This window comes from Monodelphis domestica, chromosome 4 (assembly GCF_027887165.1).
Source record: "Monodelphis domestica isolate mMonDom1 chromosome 4, mMonDom1.pri, whole genome shotgun sequence".
In the NCBI taxonomy this organism is placed as follows: domain Eukaryota; kingdom Metazoa; phylum Chordata; class Mammalia; order Didelphimorphia; family Didelphidae; genus Monodelphis; species Monodelphis domestica.
The window spans coordinates 165,273,654-165,293,308 of NC_077230.1; the positions used below are offsets into that span (position 1 = coordinate 165,273,654).

Genomic DNA, 19,655 nt, shown 5'->3' on the forward strand with positions numbered 1-19,655 from the left:
GATGCAAATACTTCTTAGAGACTTTGCTCTAAATATAACTTTCCATCTTAAATATTGCATTTTGAGAAAATTTCCTAAGTACTGTCACATTTTCATTTGTATATTATTAAATTTTTTTCTCCTTTTATTTTCTAAAACTGTCAAATGTCCTAACACATTTTGAAACTATGTTGTTCTCTCTCTAACCAAGATGGTTTGTTTAACATCTTCGCAAAGTGTCCAAAAAGCCTTAATGTGATTTTAAACAATAAAATCTTTAATATCATAATAAACATAAGCTATTAAATCTTTTATAGCTAAAAACTACAGTATGATTTTTTTCTGACCCCTTATCTATATACTCATGAACTTATTTAAGTTCACTCATGATAATTTCTCTAATCCTTCTCCCAGGCCATTTTCATTATTTCCTTTAAGATCTATCCCAAAATTTATTTTCCTCTAAAAGTTCATCTACACTGAGGTGTACTGTTTTTCATTCTTATTATTACATTGTTGTTGTTCCTGCTGTTCTATCATTTCAATTATGTCTGACTCCTTGTGACACTATTTTGGGGTCCTCTTTACAAAGATACTGGAGTGCTTTGCCATTTCCTTCTCCAGTTCATTTTAAAGATGAAGAACTGAGGCAAACAGGCATTAAATGACTCTAGCTAGTGTCTGAGGCCAGATTTGAACTCATGAAAATTAGTCTTCCTGATTCCAAGACCATCACTTTATCTGATGCCCCCATCTTCTGCCATATTGTTATATTATAAAGTGACAATATATTTTTAAAAATTTTTAAAAGTGACAAATATTTATCAAGTGCTTAAAAGTGTAAGACACTTTACAAGATGCTATGGATGTCTCACAATCTGACTATGGGAGATGGTTTATGCATGTATGAAAAGCTGTAACACATATCAGCATATTATAAGTACCTGAGTACTACAGGACTTCAAAGGAGAGCAATATCATTGCATAGAATTAGAGGAGGTTTCACGCAAGAAATGGAAGGATAAAGTAGAAAATGATAGAAGGAAGATATTCCAAGTAAAGCAAAAAAAAGTATAAGGAAAGGTATAAGGACATATCAGGTGATAGGAAAATACAGGAGGCATTAGAGGTAGACTAGTCACACTAGAGAACAGTCCAGGGGGTGAAATGTGAGAGAAAATTAAAATGACAAGTTGAAGTTAAACTGTGCAAGGTTTTAGATGACAAGAACAATTGTTGAGGTTTGATTCTGTAAGCGATGGGAAACCAGTGAAGGTTTTTTGAACAGAGTAGTAGCACACTAGTAGGCACTAGTTTGTAAAGATTTGTTGCACAGTGGTATATAGACATAATAGGTGATGTTTAATACTACTTTGTTTTACGAAGCACTTTATAGATAATATTTTATTTGATACAACAACTTTGTGAGGGAGGTACCATTCTCCTTGTTGTATAGAAATAGAATCAGAGCTCAGAAAAGTTAAGTGGCCTGCAGTTAAGTGTCTGGAACAAGACTGAAAACAAGAATTCCAAATTTGGACTTTGGGACAATAGTATAAAGGTATTTGGGGTGGAGGGGGGGGGAGAGAGAGAGAGAGAGAGAGAGAGAGAGAGAGAGAGAGAGAGAGAGAGAGAGAGAGAGAGAGAGAGAGAGAGAGAGAGAGAGAGACCAACTGGAACATCAACTCATGAATAAAAGTAAGGATATAGCATTAGAAACATAAAAAACACGGATGAAAGAATGAGAAAGGAGACAAATCAAGAGGATTAGGATAGTATATAAATGGAAAAAAACATTGGATCAGAAATCAGAAGATCTGTATTTTAGACCAAGCTCAACCAATTTTTAGTTATACCACCTTGAATAAGATAAACTTCGCTAGGTATCAGTTTGCTCATCTTTAACTTATAAAAGGGCTTATAAGTTGGCCCTCAAAGAAGAAAAATGAGGTCCCTGGCTCCCTGTTTGTTGTGATAGCAGGTGATGGGTAGAGAATACTATATACAACATCAAATTTTTTTGATAGACTCATTAAATTGCTGACAATTTTTTCCCTCTTTTTTAAAATTTTGTCATATGGATGGCTCTCTAAAAGGGAGAGAAGGAAAGGACATACTAGGAAATGTGGGTAGTATTAAAACAAAAGGTATGTCACATTAGGGCAGATAGGTCACTCAGTCAATAGATAGCCAAGTTTGAAGTCAGGAAGACTCATCTTTGTGAGTTCAAATCTGACCACAGATACTTATTAGGTCTGTAACCTTAGACAAGTCACTTAACCCTGTTTGCCTCAGTTTCCTGATATAATAAATGAACCAGAGAAGGAAATGGCAAAGCACTTCACTATCTTTGCCAAGAAAACCCCAAATGGGGTCAGAAAGCATCAGACATGACTGAGAAATGACTGAACAAACCACACATCGATTTTTTTAAACCATTACAAATCCAATCACTAAAATCTTCAGTTTTAAGATTCTAATTCCTAAAACAAGCACCTAATATATACACATCTTTACATATATATGAACATAAAAACATGTCTTTATCTAAACATGTTCATATTCACAGAAACAGAGGCTTATTTCCATATATATTTATTCACAGAGACATATATACTTGAGAATTGGAGTGGTCCGATGAAGAGAGATAGCCTAGAAATCTTGTCACCTCAGAGACTTAATGATTGTGTGACTCTGGCAAACTTACCTCATCTGTCAGGATCACAAGCAATTATCTAGGTGTATAAGTTTGTAGCAGATTTTGACCTGCACTGGTAGGAGCCTTCTATACCTATGATATTATGGATCCATTTTTAAAAAATGCACTTAGGTACATACAAGGTAAGAGCAATGCGTGCTCATCATAATGCTCTACCCAGAGTCAGCCACATTATAGGAAAGACCACAGATAAAAATAAGAATTTTAGCAAAGTCAATCACTTAAGGTAAAGTATAAAACAGACCCTTAGGATACTAAACATGAATCAAGAAATGTGTGTTTCTAATTTACCATGTAGTTGTTTCCCAGTATATTTACATGTGTATGTGTAAGCTTGCTTATGCTTATATAGATGTAGAGGAGACATGGATAAATAGGAATAAATATGCGTGTAAATAAGCATTAATTTATAAATGAAAACATAGCCTATACATGCCGATAGAAACCTAGTTTAGCATATACATATGTATATACATGGAAATAACAAATATATGTGTAGGTTCATTCATTTCCTTGAAGGGAAAGAGTGATTGTACAGACTGCCATTAAGTAATTTTAGGGAGATTTTTAGATGTTCAAGACACATTGGGAAATTAGCTAGCAAAAGAGAGCAGAGATGGATTTTGCCTCTCTATCTAGCCTCAGTGTTTAGGATGATGCCTGGCACAGTGCTGGCAGTAAATACATCCTTATCAACTGAATGAAAGCAATGAACACTAGTAGCAATTTTCTTTTACTCAGTGTTTTCTAGCCCTATAAACATGTCATAGCTATTTTCTATTCATAGATTGTCCATTAAACATCAAGAAAATAGTTTTCTCCCTTCATTTCTGAACCATTTTAAATTTTGCTCATATTCTTCCCTTTTTTCCTGTTCTCTGCTAGTTCCTCTTGATTTTCTCACCTCTTAATTTAAAATATTAGCTAAAATTTCACATATTGGTCCTCTCTGCTCTTCTCAGGTCTTCCTGGCAACTAGGTGACACAGTGAATAGAGCATCAGGCCCAGATTTAGGAAAACCTAAGTTCAAATCTGGCTTCAAACACATACTAGCTAAGTGTCCCTGGGCAAGTTACTTAACTTCTCAGCCTCAGTTTTTCCATCTGTAAAATGGGAATAATAACACTTATCTCACAGAGTGGTACTGAGGATCAAATGAGATAACATTTAAAATATTTTGTAAAACTGAAAATGCAATCAAAATTCTAGCTTTTCTACATTGTTATCCTCCACTTGAGAGCTTCAGTTTTGGGTTTAAAGTCATGTTATAAGATATCTTTATATCAATGGCATCCAAGTAACTTAAATTTCCATTTTTTATTATTCTTTTCTTCTCAAGGATAAAGAATGTATTTTTGTATTGTGCCAAAAATGTACTAACACAATCTTGACATGCTAAAATCTCTTTTAAAAATACAGTAAAATATAAATCTGTATGTTTCCCAACAGAAGTGTCTATATATGTCTATCAATTTACTAATCAATGAAATGGACCTCAGCAGCAATACAAACACACATATATACTGAATATATAGAATGCTACTTGTCAAAATCAAATGGATTTTTTATTTAATATTTTTTCTAAATTATAAGTAAAGGTAATATTTAACATTAATTTAAATTTTTTTGAGTTCCAAATTCTTTCTTTCCCATCCCTGTCCTCCCTAAAATATTAAAAGTATTTTCAAAGAGCAATCTGTCCATCATAACATGAATAATTTATAAAACTAGAATGTTTTCTATCTTCATACTTTACTGATAAGGACCACTGAAATATATGCACAGATCAAACTAGGAAGTCTTTGCCAATTTAACAATAACATTCATAAGCTGATACACATTCCAAAGAATCCCAAAGCAATTTATAAACTATTTACATACTGATTCACCTCTGCTATGTAGCCACTATATATAAGTTGGAAGATCAACACTCAATTGGCACATAATATATTTCATAAGAATAGTGAAACTGTAACCACAAACGTAAGCACTCATTCCCAATTAAAACTTCCTTCTCTCTTTTCAAAGCCTAGTTACTCCTACTCTCCCACTCCTTACGAGGTAACAAAACATAAACACATCCTTTATAACAAATACCTTCTATTGTAATTTTTGGCAAGTTTACATAGTGAAAAACTGAACTAGCACACCAGCAAACAACACTTTTTTTTTTTAAAGCCTCCATGTATTGGTTAAAAGTACTACAGATTCACTTCCTGGACCAGCTGTGTACATTGCCCTTCCCTAAACCCTCTACTTCATATCTCAAATCCCCAAGGTATGATTACAGGGAAGTTATTTCCTCATCCTAATTGTGCAAATTTTAAGAACTTTCTAGAGAAATTAAATGGTGCAGCACAAAGACCACTAAGATTATAGAAGGGGAAAAGCAACAATGCTTCCTTTAATGCCAGTTTCTTTACAAAATAAGGTAAAATGATTTGACTCTAGTATACTACTTCTTGATGAAGTGTCAGCTAGAATTTCCACTCTGTGTGCTGCTACTCAAACTTCCCAAAAGGGGAAAGGAGATACTTATTTGCTTCTATAATCCTTTGCCTTTAAAGTTTCTTGGTGCTTTTTGGATGACTAGCATGGCCTTTGGCATTGCTTCTACTTAATAAAAGAATCATTTCCCATGAAAGTATACAACAGGTATTATGAACCTGGGACAAAGTGGATAGAATACTACATTTGGAATCAGGGAAGACATGGGTTTGGATTCTGCCTCCAGCACTTGTTTACCTCATTTTGGATAAGTCATTAAAACTCAATTTCCTCATCTCTAAAATACCTCTACAGTATTCATAGCATCTACTTACTAATATAGAACTAATAATATGGGTTATTATAGAACTATAACAGTAACAATAATTCCTAGCACTTACATAAAAGACTTTAAGGTTCACAAATCATTTTATCCTCACAGCAACACTATTATTCCTGTTTTTTACATGAGGAAATTGAGGCAGGCAGGGATTGATTTACCCAGGATAAAAAAGCTAAGGTCTAAGACCAGATTTAAACTCAGGTCTTCTTGACTACAAATTCAGGAAATAGTTTGCTGAAGACAACCTACCTCTCTCTTAACATATAAACATCAAATATTATTATAAATACTAGATAAGTGACTTCTCTCTGAATGTAGATACTTTTATAACTTTCTATATCTCCCTTTTCTCCTCTATATGTCTCAAAATTGGGCATTACTCCTATGTTGCATTACTTTTTTAAGTCTTTTAAGAACTTTAATATTTATTACTTTATTACAGATGATTAAATGCAAAAGTCTAGTGTTTTTGACTCCATACCAAAATCATTGCTTTCTTCAGAAAGTATTTAGTAAATTAAAAAAAAAATTACACTTAGTTTGTTTTAAACCTTTTTTTTTCTATTTGGTAATTCACAATGAAACAGCATTGGAGTTCTAAATAGTAGGGACTGACATTCATAGCTCTCTTTTGCATCATCATTCAGTCCAGTTGGCTGGATGGCTGTTGACTGGATATATCTAAAGAGATGGGCAGGTTAGTGGAAACTAGTAACTACTCTCAAATCAGAAAATGTTCTTACCCCACCCAAAGAACAAGACTGTAATGTTTCCTTGCTCTATCATAAAGTCTTCACATGTGGTGATTTTAAGGGGAAGAACTAAGGGGACAGGAGAAATGGATGCTCTCACTTGACACTGATAACCTAAATGCCTCTGAACAAAAGGGGGTAGAGTCATCCATTTCAACCTGACTCCCACAAATTTATATGTAGTGAAATTGATTAGATAACACCCCCCAGAGCTAGCCAGGTAGTCAATGTGGAGTAAAGAGGGGGAACTCAGCACTTCTTATTCTATGAAATAGAAGGGAGAGAACTGATTTTCAGAGTAATTGCAGACAATCTTGAATGGTGCCAGGCCATAGTCCCAACTTGTTTGTTTAGTAGAGTAGGGGGGTAGAAAGAACACCAATTTTTTTTAATTAGAGTATCTAAAGTCTGAATCTGCTTCTTTCTACCTGTGTGACCTTGCAAAATTAACCTCCTGGGCCTTTATGATCTCATCTATAAAAACAGACTAAGTTGGACTATGATAATCTCAAAGGGTCTGTCAATCTATGAATAATAAAAAAGATATTTCACATCCTCAGGCCTACTGGTTATACTTCTTATATTCACTTCATTCAGTATTTACAGAATTCTGATTTTTTAAAATAAATGCATAGATGCCTATTTTTCCTACAAGTTCCAAATGTTATCCTTTCAAACAATCTCATACAGCAGATAAGTGTCGATTATATTATGCCACAATATAATCAATTTTTTATTCTTCATAGTAATAAGGAAGAAAAAACGAATTGAAATCCGTACATAATGCAAACATCTTACATCAGCAAAAAGTTTCAAACTTCTCTCTATCTGACTTGTAAACAAAATATTTCACCACACCTGCCCAACCAGGATTAAAACCAGTTCATTTGGATTTAACCTACCTTTATTTCCCAAACTATTATTTTTTGTAGGAATGCTAAAAGACTGTGAAATAACTAAAAGAGAGCCCATCGAAAGACAAAAAGGTCACACATAGATTCACAAACTAAATAAGAGCCTTTAATGATCAAGAATGGACAATATATATAAAGTTATGAACCTCTTCAACACAAAGCTGAAACAGAGATTTTGTCCTTTAATAACCTCTGAATTTATTATTTAGACAAAAAAGTAACCCATCAGCTAGATTAATTTCAGCCATATATTATGTGATATTACCAACACATCCAGCTCTTTGTGAAGCTAAGAAAGAATAAAATGCACTCTAACCACTCATACTCAACCTTGAAGTACTGAAAGGCACTTCATCATCCAGGGTGGTTAGAAGCAAATACATACACATATGATATTGTAAAAGCACCTCTGTGAAGTTGTATGTCATAATTTATTATCACGAGGCACCCACCTATTTTAGCCCACACAAATCAAGGCATATCCACACTGTGATTACATCAAGCATCTCTAAAATGACATTAAGCACTTTCTTCTTCCATTCTTTGCATCCAAGGCTTTGGAACATAAGAATACATCTTTCATTGATTCCCTCTCCACTTCTATGTAGAAAATCCAACATTATGGACAGACTAGCTTAGCACTCTCCACTCAGGAGCCATTGAGAATGTTTAAATGCTTAAAACTTCAGGAACTCTGCCCCAAACCTGGAAAAATGTGAGGATTTCTTATGAAACTAACTCCACAATAGACATAAGCAATTCTATAGCCACAGGTTGATTACCTTGAAATACATCTACTGCCTACTATCATTTTCCATTGACAATACCCAATATAAAATATATCATCAGTGATCTATAAGTTATAACAACTGGCATTCTACTGTGCCTTTGTTTTTAGGATAATTAATAACAATTTCTTGCTCTTGCTGTTGCTTGAAATCATGAATGGATAGCAAAATATAAACATCTTTAAAACCAACATTGCTCAGTAACTTACCTATGATAAGCATAGAAAAATACCAAAATATCACATATTTTCAGAGCTTTATAATGATATAGTATCTTTTTCATCAGAAGATGAAATTTAATGTATGGGTGCCATTGTTGACCCCTTGCATTTCTTCAAAGGCCTTTTTAATGATTTTATTTAGTATTTAAAATTTAAATTTAAAAATTGAAGCCATTCTATGTTGCAAGTACAGCTAAAAGGAAAGGTTTCTGTGGCAGCAGTGACCAGATTTTAAATGCAGGTAGATCAATAAAAAAAAAAAGCCCACAACCACCAAACACAGGCTCCATGTGTGAGTGGAATGGTTTATAATAGCTTGCAAATGACTATGTGCTTGCTGTAACCAGCTGTTCTTAAATTATGAATATGCAACCAATTCATGTTAAAGCCAAATCCCAGCACTATTTCTACAGAGAAATCCCAGTAGTTTTGCTTGTTCTACATGTTAGCTCTGTTAAGGATACAAATAGCAGTAAGCTTCCGAACAAATAGGACCAAACTATTGGCATTTCATGCACTAGGTCCATTATCACAGCAGGGGATGTCAATCACTGGAACATTCCTATAACAGCTCAGGCAATATGACAATGATCTTCTAGGAAAAAAAATCAAAATCTCTGCAGTGTACTCAAAGTCCCTCTCTGCCAACCTAATGCTTTTTCTTGCTTCAGCCAATCAGATTGTTAGCCCTAACCTACTAGAAGACTTGCATCAAGCTTCAAACATTTAAAAACATCAATCATAAAAACAAAGACAGGACATTGAATTATACAGTATTAACCTCCAGGGTTTGCATACAAAGACCTTAGATTTATTTATGTCCCAGCCGGTTAAGAGCTTCAGTACACCGTTCTTTACACCAAACTGGCTGCCAATTTGATGAACCTCTCTGCCCTCAGCAGGAGTGCAGCGTTTTTGATTAATGAGTGCATGCTTGTGGAAAAGTGTAAGAACAGAAAACAGGATAAAAACACACAATTATGTCTCTACATATCTGATGTATGAATGCAATTATTATCTTCAAGTCTGATTCCTCTTATAAGAAGTGAAAACTCCTTCCCTTAAAACTGCTTTCAAAAATATGCCTACAGTAACTAAGTTTTCTTTGATCAAACATATTAAATCTGGAAAATATGTATTAAAAGGCAAAAACACATAATAAAATGCTGTGAGTAAATAGAATCACTTTCTAAAGATTTAAAATTACTTCATGATCAAAATGGCCAAATGCAAAACATTTTGAATTATAAGGAATAAAGGACATATTTTCCACTTGGATTTTTACCAAATACAATAGATTAAAAGGTCTGAAATTAATAAAGTATACTATGTTTCCTTTTGTTTCATTACCTTATCAAAATTAAAATGAAACTTATTATCCAGGTTGTTTCCTAATATTATTTAAATTGAGTCATTTTGGATTAGTTTCAAAATTGCACTCCATGTTCAACTTGCCAACATCAGAATTAACTAAAGTTTACCTTAAAACTCCACCACATCACTACAAATTAGGTAGTGGTAAATATTAAAATAGATCCCGAATTCTATGTACAAAATTAAAAGCAACTCTTCCTAGACCAGATAAAGAATATCACCGATCTTTTATTTCCTATAAAAAGAATAGTTAATGAAACCATGCTTATTAACAAGGTTTATGACTGTGTCATTATATGCAGGTTCAAAGTTTACAGGCTAATAGGGAAACTTTATAAATGAAAGTTTAATGTTCTTATTGGGTCTTACTTTTTTAACTTACTTTTTTAGAGATAAGTTGTAGTTAGAAAACCAGCATACAAAAAGTTAAACAAACTAAACTGATAAATTAAGATATAATTTTCATTTTGCAAGACCGAACAAAAAGATTCTTCTCTGCAAAGATTCATCATGAGTCCTGTAAATAGCAAGTTCTCCAAGTGCATTTAAAAGAAACAACTCCACCAACATTTGATTTATTTATATGCCATAGGTAATAAATAATTTTAAGCTGTTGATAGGTTATAGGCAAATTTAAAATTTTATTTAAAATATATTAAGGTAGCTTGCTACTTAAAGGAATTGTATGGCTATTTATGAGAGAATAAGGGTACATACAACTGTATTTAAAACTTCACTTTAGTTATAAGGGAACACTACTTTTTTTTAAAAGTTTTTCTAGGAACATGAGATAAGGAAAATACAATTCTGAAGTTAAATGCAAAAGTATGTCTAAAATGTGTTAAAGTTCACCATACATACCTCTTAATGGGAATAACACTCCCTACTTATTTACTATTACTGTCAAAGAATACATATCATTCTATGATTTTTATCAATTAAAGTCCTTTCTCGATTTCCAGGCCAAAATTTATTTTGATAGGTGTCAAATATTGGGACTAAAGAACATCCTTTGCTTTGAAAGCTCTATCAGCAATATTACTAATGAAGTTTTTGGTTTGATCATCTTAAACATAAATGCCATTTTAAAAACTTTAATTTTTTTAGTTCAGCATATCTGTGTTGAGCTCATTAGTTTTTACTCACTCCCAGAACAAAGCATAAACACTCCAACCATGTAGTAGTCAATTAGGCAACAATATAGTACCTTGGTTACCACTACATCTATCAACAAAATTCAATAGTAAGATGAAAAAGTATAATTGCAATGTCTCTTATCAACAAATGACTATATTTTCACTAGTTACACCTTACCAAAAAAAAAAAAAAGACTTTTGTAAAAGATGAATTAAAACAATAAATCAATATGCACTTAATAGAAAAAAAAACTATTTTGAGCTGCAAATAAAAATACACTTATATTTTTTTTTAAATCTCTCATTCTAAAAAGAATATGTGATCTTTTAAATACATACAACTAGATGGATTGTCCTTCAAGCAACCAAGTGTAGTGAGAATCATTAAATCTTTATGATGTAATTTTATTTAGGGGGCAGAGTTACCTTATCAGCTATTTTGTTCTACATAGTATTTCTTATTTTGGCATGTCTAGGTCAACAACCAAGAATCTATAGTCTCAAAACCCTTACTACAAGAAAACTATAAACCTAAAAGCAATCAAGTCCTACCACGTCCTTTCACTAATTCAAGGGGATCAGACAGAAAGCATGAACTTTCTTGCAACTGTGATATTCTACATCTTGTGTAGGAACACAAAAGTAGCAACAAAGACATTAACAATTGCAGTTCAAGCTGGGAGTGACTGTTCTGTTTCAATTCAATGACACCACTAATGGCTTCTTAGCAGCTCCATGAAATCAACCAGCTGTCAAGTTGATGCATCAGAAGGAACAGTTACGCACTCCCATAAGAAAAAGCAACACATCAGGATGTTTGGCAAAACATCTGCTCCTTTACACTGCAGTTCTATAATAAACATGCAAACAAAGAAATGGGAGAAAGGGCAATAGAATTAAAATTCCAAGGTTTCCATTACAATCTTATGTGCATTTTAAATAAATGTCTTATAAAACTAAAACCAAAATTCTAAACTGTGGAATACTTTACCTTATACATTTTTTTAAAACTCCAAACACAAAGAAATATTCAACCAGTGATTCCCCTGATAAGGCAATGTTCTACTACTCAGTTTCTCCTTTTTCAGTTCCTTTCCATCCAACCCACAAAATATACCAAAATCATAAAAAATATTTTAAACTGACTTTATGCCATTTATATACAATAAAATTATTGTAATATTATATAAATGGTGCTTATTAAACAAACTTAACATGTTAGAACGTGCCTCTGAAATATAAAACAACCTTTTAAAGCTGGTACTGGTGGGGAAATGCAATGGCCAGAGAAAGGAGATATTAGGATTAGAATCTAAAATAATTTAAATCAACATAGAAAAAGATAGTTTTATAGAAGATAGATCTGTCAGTATCACAAGATATTTGGCTTAATACAGAAGGACTTTAAAGATTTTTTTTTCAAATCATAAAATATTTATATCTGAACCTCAAAAAGAAAATGCTTACACCTACTTTTCCTAGCCATTATAATGAATTCAACATACTGGTAAGTTTTCAAATATACCTTTACATTTTTGTGTGGGGTTCCCAAACCCATACTTTGTGAACAATACTGCCTTATTTCCAATACAAAAAAGGGGGGTGGGAGTTATTTGTCAAATTCACTTTAGAGCCCTTGAAAACTGAAGACATTTCTTGTAAAACATTACTTTTGATTTCTCTTAATGTCTGAATTATTGATTATGCAGCACTGTGACAATAATATTCCCAGTGTTTACAATAGGTGTGAGACATCAAATATACTTAACTACCATTTTCTTAAACTGCTTATCCTCTGTTGCTCACCATTTATAATCTGCCAAATCTTCTAGTCCTTTGTTGCATGTATAATTTAGAACCATCTGTTCTATGTGCTTTTAACTATTTAAACATTTTCATCTACCTAAGATTCACATAACTGGCAGACATTCAATTCTGAAAAAGCTTTCTAAAGTATTTTAAATAAAGCAAATTCCAAGGTAAATAGCTGAATTGTGTTAACCCAAAAGTAAGCTGCCTACATAAACATAAAAATATAACACATGCATCATATGTTTTTGTGTGTGTTGAAAAAATCTTTTTAATGCACTTAGAACTGTTCCTATTAGCTTCTTTGACTTAATTGTAGGCAATGTTTTCCCCAAGCCTGAAGACAAAGAGAATGCAAATTAAATACAGACAGTTTCACGTCCTTGTTAGAGGAGATGTAAATATGCTGACTGCAAAACCTAGCAAGGCGAATGACTAAAGAAAAGAGAATTCTATTTTTTTTCATTCTATTTACACTACCTATTATTTATGAAGTACTCAGTGTTTCATTAAGTTTTGTCATGTGACCCAGCAGAACTTTTATGAGATGAAAAAGTATCTATTGTGGAGAAGTAAATTAAAAGAACAGTACCTTTTATTGTTTCCCTTTTCACAATGGCTGACATAGACCTTATAGCCAGAGGTAATAGGGAATCTTTTAAAATCAATGTTGCCTTTTCAATGAACACTATATGAATTTTGTCAGCCATAGAACTTAGTATCTAGAACTAAAACAAATATTACCCATTATCTCCTGTTACTTTTTATAGTTAAACTTCCAAACCGGAATCACTATAAATCATCACAAAATTAAGCTATAATAAATATTTACTTAATGCGTGTTGGCTAAAATTATTTCAAGAAAAATTAGACTGGAGATTAAAAAAAAATTTAATTTGACACTTGTCAGTGAACCAGTCTAGCTGTTTCTACTTGGTTTCAGAGAATAAATATTATTTAGGAAAATAGTACTAATGTATTAAAAATACCAAAGGATAGAGAAAATACTTTACTATCTTACTTCTCCACCTGTTACCAAAACATAAAAGTAATTTACAGGTTTGGGGTTGAGTAGAGGTTTTTCTTTTCTTTTTTCTTTTTTTTTGAAGAGGAATGTGAATAGGAAATGGAATGACAGATATTTTTAAAAGCATGAACGACCATCCTAACTTTATCCTAGAAGTTACACAACTCTTTAAAGGGGAAGGAGGATAGATTTTAAAGGGGGGAACCACGCTAGGAAAAAAAAATTCTCTTAAACTTTACATGACGTCACTTGTTCCCGTACCATTTCCTAAACTTCGAGTTTCATCCAGACCCACTTTGTGCCTTTCCAAACGTCCTTCCCCCTCCTCCAAAATAAAAGGAGAGACTTGGGAATAAAAATTGCCCAAGATGGCGAAAGGCTTGTTGTTTAGAGGGCAGAAAAAAATGGAGGATATTGTAATATACACAAAGGGATAAATTTCAACAACTCGGCCAAGGGCTGCAGCTGCTTCTCTCTTTATAAGGAAGCAACACACAAAAGATAAATACTGAGGGGGAGAGAGCGAGAGACAGAGAAAAGAAACGAAGAAAAATCCCCAACAGCGGGGCCGGCTCTCTGCCCCCTTCAAACACCTCCTTTCCGACACCCAAATCTAGGGTGACTAACTCCCGCATCTCTCCATAAGAAAATGTTTCGGAGATGTGGGGAGGGGGCGGGGGGCAGTTAAGGAACGGGAAAGCTAGAGGAAGAGTTGAGAGCTTGTGGTCGTGGCTAGCCAGGAAATGCTGGGAGATTAGAGACGCACACCCAGACATCACCATAGGGAAGGAAGGCAAAGCTCCTCTAACCTTCCTCATCCAGACACATACCGCGCCGCCCCCTCCCCCCAATCCCCAGGACCCCGGTCCCACCTGGCCCCCAACCCCACAACACTAACTATAAACCACAGCCCTGCTACCCTAGAAGAGGAGGGCTAATATCAGGAACAGGGCAAGAGAGGCCCATCTCGGGAGGTGGGGCTGGAGGGGGGAGGGGGGCAAGCTGGAGCAACGAAGCAGTCCAGGAGGGGAGGGGGCTGGGGGCAGCAGGGAGGCGCACGGGGCGCGGGGGAGGGAAGGAAGATGGTATCTGGAAACTGCCCCCACCAGCGGCAGCAGAAACAGCCCAACCACAGTGGATTGTTTTCCAAGATGAAGCAAACTGTTGGTGCGGCCCGAATGCAAGCAAAACCCCCGGGAGCCGAGGAAGAGGCACCCGGTGGAAGCTAGGGCAGCGGCCGGCACAAAGGAGACTAAGCAAAGCCGGCCGGCGGGGGTACTCCGCAACCCGCTGGCGTTCTCCGCAGCAACCGGGACCGGCCTTCTCAAGACAGGAAACCCCCTATCCACTCCCCCCAAACCCTCTACGCTTGACGCTAGGAATAAAGTTTAAATTCGCCAGAGACCCGCGCTCGCCCCCCGCTCCCCGCCCCCCATCCCCATCCCTCCCAATCCCAGGATCTGAAGCCCATTCAGTACCTTCCCCTAAACTCCAAGCGGGACCCCTCCAAACCATCCTCCCATCCTACTAACCAGCAGCACAACAAAGAGCTAACGCCGAGCAGCCGAGGGTAAACAGCAGCAGCAGCAAGCAGCAACGAGCGCCAGCCAAGACGGGCCACTCCGGAGTCTTCCCCATTCGCACTAGAATAGTTTCTCTTTCTCTGCGGCGACCCGATGTTACAGACATTGGGAATCACCAGTCTTGCCATCCACCCTCCAAACCCCCCAACGCCCCCTCATCTACCACCCCTCCTTCCCTATACCAGGGGCTTTTAACTCACCTTGAGTTTCGAACTGGGTGGGAGTCGCTGTGGATGGATTGATTGGGTTATTTTTCCCCCTTCCCTACCCCGATGATCTTGAAGGTTACGATTTTTTTTTTGTAACCTCCACCGCCTTCCTTATTACTCTAGTTGATTTTTATAAGAAAAAAAGTACAAAGAGTTGAAATGGAGGTGAGAGTTGCGATAATGAAAGCCTTTCCGCCTCCCCCCCCCCCCCTCCCTCTTTCTCCGTCTTCGTTCTCTCTGGTTAGTTCCTTCCCAGCAGCAGATTGAAGTAGGAGATGATTCTTCTCAAGGTTTGTTCAGCGGCTTCACTTCTAGGCGAAGGCTTCATGAACCAAAAGTGACGTCAACCAGCAAGGCTTCTCTCTCCTCGCTCTCTCTCTGGCTCTCTCTCCCTCTCTCCCTCTCTAACAATGAAAGTTGCTGTTAACAAGGAGAAAAGAGACAGAAGAGAGGGAATTGTTTATATCATTTCAGTTCCAATAATAAATGACCTATCAGAGCTCTTAAAGAAGCAATGGGAGGGAGGTACATTCTTTTTCCCAAGTCCACCGGATCTTTGAGTTTGCACTGTCCTTGGCTTTTGGAAAAGTTGGAAAAGTTTGTGTGTGTGGTTTATTTATTTTATTTTGTTCTTTTTATTTTTTAAGGAAAGAGATTGAAAAATAAAACAAGATCTAGTGAATTTTGTAAAGACTGCGCTAGAGAGTGGGGAACATGTTGGTTAATAATCAGTCACTAAATAATTTCTTAAGGCAATTCAGAGTCCGGCTGGGGACTAATGAAACTAAAAATACCAAGAATTCGGGAGGAGCGTAAGAGAAAAAACGTAAAAAACAACAACAAACAAACAAAATAGATGCTCTGAATATAAACCACTACCGCCCTTTCAGGGCAGGTAATGCAGATTGCAATGTATTTGAACTGGCTAGAATAAAAACACTGATATGAAAGCAGTCCTTGAATTCTCCGTAGGTAGTAAATTATTTTAACTTTGACGTCCTAAAATAAATCATCTTGATACCGGATGGTTAGCTTTTCTCCCCTGGCTTTCACATAAAGGTTGTAAAATGCTAACCTTTTTTCCTGACAAAACTGGTTAGCTAGCTATAGCAATAAAATACGTGTTATTTCATCAAGGAAGAGCCAAAAGACCGGCATCTCCTAACTCCAACCCTTTAAACTAGACACGTGGTTTCTTTCTCCCTCGCTCTACACCCCTCCCTCTCTCACCCCCCTTCACCTACCCCCTCACTTTCCCCCTCTCATTTTACACCTTTCTCTCTACTCTTAGCTTTAAGCACTTTTTCTCCCCTATCTTCCTCATCGATCCCTAACCTCAACCCCCCCTCCTTTAAAAAAAAAAAAGGCAAGTTAGGCCAGGGTTAAAGTACGCTAGGCACACGAAAGAGCGATTTCCAATAAACTAGTCAAATAAATACATAAAGTTAAATCAAATAACTGCCAACGCATTCAAGAAGAAAATTTAAAAACAAAAAACAACAAGCAGCCACTTCATTGAGGTGTTTCTTACACAACACCCCCAAATCTCAAGATTTAACTTGTTCACCTTTTACTCAGATTTGAGCAACATAAATGTTCACAAATGAAAACTTTGCAATCCACGAAGCTTTCCGAAAAATAATCGTATATCTCTCTGGACATGTGTGGATAGATGTATACCTTAAAAAGATGTTATTGTTTTCTGTTTCCTCTTCAGCCACTGGCTGTGATTTTAATTGTACTGGAGGATCTTCATTAGTATTAACACATGGGGAGATTTCACAAAGCTGCTTCATTAGGAAAAAAAAAAAGCTTGGCAGACTAGGTCTTTTTGCATGCAATGAGAATGTCAGCCTTACCTCGGTCATTTGTAACATAATAAGTGCAAGTACAATGATTGCAATGCAGGGACGCTGGGGGAAGGGCAGAGATACTGCCTGTCTAATAGGGATATCTGAAAAGAAAGCTCCTCATTACACAGTTAAATGTATGCTAAAAATTAGTGAAGATGATGTCTCAGGAGACTGATGCTAAATAAATTAATGTGCTGATATGTTTTTAATTATTATTTTTGTACTAGATTATTTCATTGCCAGAATTCACATTGAGTAGCAAAGCTGTGCTAGCACGTATTGATTTTTTCACTGCCACATTCCCGGAATACAGATTTTAATCATTTCACTACACCACACACAGTAATTTCATTAAAAACTGGAACCTTCCATCCCCAGAAAAGCATTTAATTTCAATGACACACAATTTCTCTCTTAGCAGCAAACTGTCTCAACAGTAAAAGCTGGCCTAAGGTTCAAATGCATAATTTAATCTTGAGTTTTCCATGCTCTGCATTCCTTTGAAGCTATAATTTGTCTAACTACCTAATAACTGTAATAAGGACAATGATTTCCTTATAATATGTTATTAACCCATATTTAATTAACTCAGAGGCCAAGCTCTGTACATGTTAGATTGGGTCAGTACTTCAATAACCTCAAAATGTGGAATAAAAATATAAGTATGAATATAAGCAATTAGGTATTCCACACCAGATGCTATGCATCAGAAGTTCATATTTTTATACATCCATGGTATAGTTATTCAATGAATAACGGGATTCTAAAACATTTGGAAGTAAACAATGGATTTGGACGATTTAGTTTGAAATTCACTAGTGTTTCTATAGATACGTAGAATATCATTAATATTAATGCTTTAAAGTAGCCCTAATATTTTACCTAATGATTGGAACTACTGCTGAAAACATTTAATTTTGAAAGGATAATCAGAAAAAAAAAAGTAGATTCACGTCATGTTGTCTTATGAAATAAGCTACTATGAAACATTGTCTTAAAAATATATTACCCTTCAAATGTGTCTTCTGGCACATTGTAATTTGAATAATTAGGAATGCACCTTTTACTCAGAAATTTTAAACAAAACACTGAAAGGCACACAGTATTGATGTTGGCTTCAATTAGCATTTTAAAAACACTATTGGCCTTAAGAGGATGCTTTAGATTGCTAACAAAATGGTTTCATAAAAATATGTAACTTCCATTTCCTGGTTTTCAGGAGATGTTTTAGTATAATAAAAGTGAGTCATTTTCATAAATAAAATTAATGAACTTTTTGGATTTTAATGTTTATGTCTGCTTATTCAAAAGAAGCTTCTATTGATGCATTTAAAGTGATTAACTATTACATCAAAAATATTCACAAAGCCAAAATTCATGTTTTTCCCCCTAGGTATTAGTATTGCTATAATTTCCAGTTGGAAGAGGCAATATATATATATATATGTATATATATATATATATTTGTTTTTAGGAAATAATAAGGAAAATATAGAAAAACCAACATTTCCACTGATAAGGTACCAAAATAAAGCTATACATCTATTTGTTTGCATGGTACACTAATTAACAACACAAAAGCCTTGACTTTCCTTTGGGGATGGCTATATAAACTCCAAAAGAGAGGCATATATCAAAATTTCAGAAGTTCTGTTTTAACTTCCTTGATTTGGGTGGCCTAAAAGGCCAAAATATTGGCCACATAACACATTACTTATGTTTATTTTTAAACTTTGCAATACTTTCATGAAAAACCTTATTAAAAACTCTTCAGTTTAGACTTTTTGTAACATCATGACAGATGAGTAAATGAAAGAAAATAAAAGGACATCAGCAAGTAGCAAAATTATTGGCAAATTTAGAATATCTACAAAGATGAATAAAAACTCGTATTTGTGATATTGGTAAAAATTCATTATATAGGGTATGAATGTGTATGTGTATATATACACATATATATACATATATATATATATATATGTTGTGTATTCTTCAAAAATGAGAGATGGTATGACATAATGAGGGTTCAAGTCCAATCTCTGACATTTGCTGTGTGACCCTGGGGAAGTCACTTAACTTCTTAGTACCCCCTGGCAACTCTCTGAAACTATAAATTGTAGGAAAAGTGTTGACCTACATTGGCAAAGAAGTTCTTCACCTGGAGGTCCCTACACCACTGGAATCACATATCAGTAGAGGAAAAAGCAAAAGTTCTTTCATGAATGCAAAAATTAAGCTTTTAATTTTTACCTTAAAAGTATATACTTTAACATAGAAATCGTGTCTATAAAATAAAAATATATCTGATTAAAGATATATCCTATGCTCTTAAAAAGCATTTTTCTCCTCAAAAACTCTACACTAGAAATATGGCCTACTTTGAGTGAGCTTATAAAATAAATTTTATGATAACACTAAGAATTATGGATGGTTGACATTTCACCTTTTCTCCTGATTTTT

General features: G+C 35.0%; 1 protein-coding gene across 5 annotated transcripts in view; it reads right to left on the bottom strand.

Annotated features, from left to right (window-relative positions):
- Positions 1–15,754, bottom strand: part of BAZ2B (bromodomain adjacent to zinc finger domain 2B) — a 335,625-nt gene extending 319,871 nt beyond the window's left edge. For 3 of the 5 annotated variants that reach the window (XM_056793926.1, XM_056793916.1, XM_056793915.1), the window contains exon 1: positions 15,334–15,754. The gene's annotated coding sequence lies outside the window, so the exon portion shown is untranslated. Of the gene's footprint in view, positions 1–15,082; positions 15,186–15,333 lie in introns of those variants that run through there. The other 2 variants (XM_056793925.1, XM_056793918.1) reach the window with 2 other exon arrangements.
- Between the last annotated feature and the right edge of the window lie 3,901 nt (positions 15,755–19,655).